This window comes from Elaeis guineensis, chromosome 3, assembly GCF_000442705.2.
Source record: "Elaeis guineensis isolate ETL-2024a chromosome 3, EG11, whole genome shotgun sequence".
Lineage (NCBI taxonomy): Eukaryota > Viridiplantae > Streptophyta > Magnoliopsida > Arecales > Arecaceae > Elaeis > Elaeis guineensis.
In genome coordinates, this window is record NC_025995.2 from 106,278,970 (window position 1) to 106,284,969 (window position 6,000).

Here is a 6,000-nt window from a genome sequence, read left to right on the forward strand (position 1 = left end):
ACTGCAACATAGATTTAGATTAAATTTGTGGTATTTATGATTGGATTTAAATGAATTCGGATTTTTAGTCTGACAATGATGTCAGAAATTAAATCGAGAGAGTATGTGAGGAACCATGCAGATGTGTATTTAGTTTCACATTGACTATGTACTTGGTAGATTTTGAGTCTAGGTTGTTACATATGTCCATCTAGGTTTGAGCATTTGATCGTCAAATGCAATGTTAACTATATATTATGTTCTCAAAACATGCATTGACATATTTCTTGGCTTTTTAAATTCAAACTTCCAGTAAAAAGCAATTAGATTGATCTAATGCACTGAAACTATTAGATGCACTACTGTTAATTTGTTAAACTATTGGCGCTAGCAGAGAAACCACAACCTTGTTAGTTAGGCACAAAATATTAGAATGCATTATAAAGTTAATAAAATACAATATCTCTACCTCCTTGGTAGATGATCGATATCAAGTGGGCTTCAGATAGCATACTATGTGAGGTCTTAGGTTTTGACAAATGATATCTAAGTTGATTCGGTCCATAATCTTTGTGAACTAGGAAGGTATTGTAGCATGAGTTCATTGAGATGACCATAAGCCAATCATGATATTTATGAATGTGTTTGCATATATAGATTTGAATCCTTAGCATGGCAGGATGTCAAGATTTAAACAGACGGAATATACGAGAATTTATGTAGTATGTATTCAATCTCATATTTATTATTCGTTGAAAAAATCTTGAATACTTATATAGGATCGAAGAAATTAATACCTTATGACTAGTATTTTTGGATAAGATATTAGGTTATGATAGATTGAATTATCATGAAATATTTGCATATAAATATTGAAACATTAAAATATTCTTCAAGTCCAGTCAATTAGACAAATAAAGGAGTATCTATTGCCTTGGATTTTTAAACTAAAAACTCTTTCGTAGTTTAAAAAATAAAAGAAAAGGTTGTTTGAAAAACATGACTGATTGAATTGCAGTATATGTTCAAAGACAGAGATATCAAAGAACCTAATAATCGAGTCAGGTTATGCCAAGGTTTGGAAGACTCAATATTGTCCACTGTCCTCGGTTTAATAAGAAAAATAGATACCACCACACGTCAGGCGGCAGGAGAAAACCATGATTTAGGCATCCGTCGAGAACCCAAAGAGCCCATTCGTCTTCAACCATCCTTAAAACATGATGGAAATATAAGCATTTGATCGTATACATTGCACACCCCGCAGCATGTCTTTGTTATGAAAGAGACATCGGATCACTTCTCAACAATTCATCTCCTCCAAAGTTCTATCATTATGGCTGACAACGGCGTCACACCGTGTCCTCCCAAATAGTATGTACATAACGCACCAAATCTGCATTTAGAATGTTGTTAATCTATGGTTGGAACGATCATGAAAAAAATTATAGTAAGATCATTATTGTCTATCATATATATATATATATATTAAAAAATTCATAAAAAAATAATTATATAATATTTATTTAAATTATTTAAATATTTTAAAAATTTATTTATTCATCTTTTCTTAATATTTTAACGTACGGATGAAGCATGCATGATCATCCATCCTTTGATGGATATTTTCGAAGCATATCCGATCATAATTTTTTTCATAATCGATATAATTATAAAAATTTTATCTGTTGAGTTTAAGATATATACGCTGTTATGCTGTCAAAAGATATTAATAGCTAGATATTGTTCACATCATTGTATGCATTATTGAATGTCAAATAATTAATTATTTGCATAAGAGAAAATTATACCATTTCTTCGGATCAAAGTTTCGAAGGGCTGTTGTTTTCATTATAACAGTAAATGAAATGATGTGTTTTATTGGAGTCTTGCTAATTATAATAGTGGAGTTGGTGGAAACCAGGATCAGAACTAGAAAGTGCACATAAAAATCAAGTGGAAATTAGTCCTCTAAGCCAGTTGTTTGCTTCTTTGGCTTCTGCCATACCCTCAGCCCGAGATCGCGAGTAGAAGGTCGCGATAATTACCGCATACTTATGAAGAACTCTCTCCATAAACATGCAAGGCATCTCATCACGATATCAATGCATCACAATAGAATAAATTCAAATAATTATTATTCAACTTTATTTTAAATAATTAAATCAAAATCTTACATCCAATAAAATTTTACTCAAAATAAAACAATAGATTTAAGTTCAATTAAGTTGACAATGCCAAATCTCGCCTCTAAAAGCTTTGTCCTAATATTATTTTCCACGCTCACAATTAATTATATGAATCTGAAAAATAAAAAGAAAAGAAATAAGCTAGACAGCCCAGTAAGTAACAAATATCTCAACTAGATATTTTAGATATTTATATAATTTTTAAGAACAATGCTATGAATAAATATAAAAATATATTTCATACTGATTCAATGCAAATTCAATCTTTTCAAATATTCACATATAATATAATCATAAATTCGATTCGAATTAAAATACTTGTAACTCAACAGTCTCAACTATGACCAACGTTTAACCTCCATTGACGGGGTTCACTGAATACCAGTGCACAACCCCCACTGGCAGGGTCTACAAACATCAGCGCACAACCCTCACTGGCAGGATCCACTAAGTACCAGCGCATAACCCCCACTGGCAGGGTCCACTGAGTACCAACGTAAAATCACCATTGACGGGGTCCACTGAAACATAGTTAGGCTGAGAGCATAAATTCGATATGTGTCAAAATATTTTTGTATCATAACATATCATAATTTTCACTGAACATATGCATAATCAATAAATCATAGTATTTCGAAATCACTTTTTGTTCAAAACATAATTTCATAAATCATGCATAATTTCAAAGAATAATTATTTAATCTTCAGAATAAATATGAAATATCTCGAAAAGATGATTCATTACTTACCTTTCACAGACCACTGAACGAATAGATCGATTAATCTCTAGGAGATTCTTCAGTACCTATTATTCAAAATTATATTCTTATATTAATTTTAATTCAAAATTAAATTTAAATAAATTTTAAATCAAAATTTTACATGAGATCGGACTCTTCACTAAACTCGATCAAAATCATCAAAATGAAACCTTTCACTACGCTAATTTTAGAAGGATAACTTTGGAGAGAGAAATCCATCACTAGAGATAAACAATCTAGAGAAAAAATTCTAGAGAAAGAAAGTTCAATTCTAGAGAGAGAAAGCAATGGTTCAGGCTGAAGGAACAGAGAGAAAAACTTTCTCTCATATTTATTTATTTATTTTTCTTTTCTTTTCTTTTCCTTTTTCTTTTCTTTTTTTTTTCTTTTTCTTTTTTTCTTTTTCTTTTTCTTCCTTCTTTTACTTCTTCACGTGGCCTCCCATGGGTGAAAATAGGTGAAATAGGGGACCGAATGGTCTCCTTATAAGGTTGGCCGACCGACGGTCGACTGGCACAAAAATGGCCGGCAGTCGAAAAAGAGCGCACTGCCATCCGAAGGAACCCAAACCAGTGGCCGGTGATGACCACCAGCACTCGAAAACCAGAAAAAATCGAAACCTCTCCTACGATAAAATCCGATGACTCCGATCCCCAACGAACGTGCACACCGGCATGGAAAGGAAGGGAGAGAAGAGAGAAAGAGAACCATATGCTTATCTCGAGCTCCGACGATCTCTCCGACGAGAAATTGCGGCGAGCACGGTGACGGTTTTCGCGAGCGATTTCTGACGATCTTCGCTATTTTGCTCTAGGATTCTTTGATAGGAAGAAGGGAGAAGGGTCTCCCTCTTAAATAGAGATAGAGGGAAGGAGTTTGACTCCTCCCCGGTGGCCTTTCCGACTTCGATTAGGAGTCATCGATGATGGAAGAAGACTCCCACAGGGAGTCTTCTTCAATTTTTTTTTTTGGCTTTATGGTTTAAGGCCCAATGGGCCGGGTGTTACAGCTTCCTTACCATGCCTTTAAGAGTGTTCGCCAACTCTGTCCATCTCTCCAAATTAATTTCAATTACTAGACAATCTCTTCTGTGTTTCCAATTAAAGCAACGGAAACCTTTTATCCTTTGATCCTTTGCACCGCCCTTCTCCCTCGTGCCTTCTACTTTGGTTCTCCTTTACTCCAAAAAGATCGGACTCCATCACCCCAAGAGATCAGGGCTCGTTAGTTCTCTTTTTGAAGGAAGCTTATTACATGGAAATTTCCTTTGCAATCATTTTCAATGATAGAATATGTTACTGCTCGGTTTGATTGAAGTCAGAGAGAAGACGGCTTAGCCTTGAGCAAGGATACTGGTACTAGAGTGATCTGCAAAATAAATTCAAATCGGAGGTTTTCATTTCGATGAGGATCCCTCGACACTCAAGTCAGATTTAGAAAATAATAAAAATAGCAATGAATTCTCTGAGAGGGATTGATTGACTTATCTTGATCCTCGAGACTTTAGTTACTTATATAGAAGGCTGTCGAACAGCTGGTCAAATAGCTGTGAGATCGTGCGATCTCGAGATTGCAGAGCCGTTGAACATGTCATTACAGGTGAGATATTTTAATTTTTAATCTTTTCCGCAAAATCAAGAGAGATGGTTACCTTTGAACCTATCCACTCGAGGTGGACAACTATTGCACACGTTAAGAAATGAGTCGACCGAGGTAATGGAGACAGCTCACACGCTCACATGCCAAGAAGATCACGTGGCAGGCTATAAATTAGTAGCTCGACTCTGCATTCCTCTATTATACTCTTAGGTCGACAGCCGCTGCCATAGCTCGACAGTTTGAGGAATCCCATGACACTATGCTGATCCGAGGTATTCACGGTACCACCATAACACTACCTCCTACTTTTGAGTCTGAGGATCAGACGAAAAGAGTATCTCAAAAGTTGTACCTCGGATCAGAGGATGCATGCGCTGATGCTTTCGTATGGGCCCCCAGCATTTAAAGGTGATGACATCAACCTGATAGGTGGAAGCATGCAGCGAATGATTGCGACTGATAGGACCACATAACTGGTGATTTTCTCGAGAATTGAATTTCTCCAGATGATGGCTTTTTGTCTTCATGCTTATCCTCTTTTAAATCTGTCCCTTGGGTGTACAGGGAAGACAACCGCAAGACTTTTCTGCTCCAAACTTTTATTGCGACTCTCGATGATTCTGAGAGACAAGATGGATCCAGAGCATTTGAGAAAGCTTGAGTTGGTGCTAGCCAAAAAGAGGCAGGCCAAAGTTTCATCCGTCGGTCCTTCGGTCCTTCGGTCCTGTCGGGTGGCGATGGGAGGATTTTGACCGTTGACCCAACTGCTGCGATCATAAGGAACGAAAATCCTCCCTCAATCGGTGAGCCGACAGTTGCCCTATCAGAAGTCATGGTAAAATCTCTGTCGAAAGGGGTTTTGATAGAAGAGAGATCGATGGAGAAGGCATAATCGATGGGCTCGACCGACCGCCCCGAGGTGGTCCCGACGGTGGCCAAGCAGGTAGAGGATGCAGGTGGTCGTTTTGAGAAGGCTCCGATGATGGTGACAAAAATTGGGGAGCCTTTGGAATAGGTGCTCTCACTTCAATGCCTCCCCCCAGTCGTAACTTAGATGAGGACCTCATAGCCGGTGCCTTTTGCTCCGTCCACAGTAGAGAATCTCATGTCCGCGATAGAACTTTTGGAAAACTTTCTCTTTCGTATTGAGAAGCAGTACACGGATGAGCAAAGGGCCCAACAACGGATAATGGGTGCTCTAAGATCTCTTTTTTAGGTGGAGTATCTTCAAATCTCTTTTTTTAATTTTTGTGACTTGCAGCACCTAATGATTACATACAAATTTGTATGGGTTGGGCATTCTTTAGCCAGTTTCATGGGCTCTACCCCCAAAGTCTCAATGTTAGAACTTGTTGCAACGAGAGAGAAGATAGACTCACTGAAATATCATTTGACGTAGGTAGAGTCAGCCAATTTTGAATTGGTCAAAGAAACTAACTCTTCTGAAGAAGCTCTTTGAGAAGCTTGAGAAA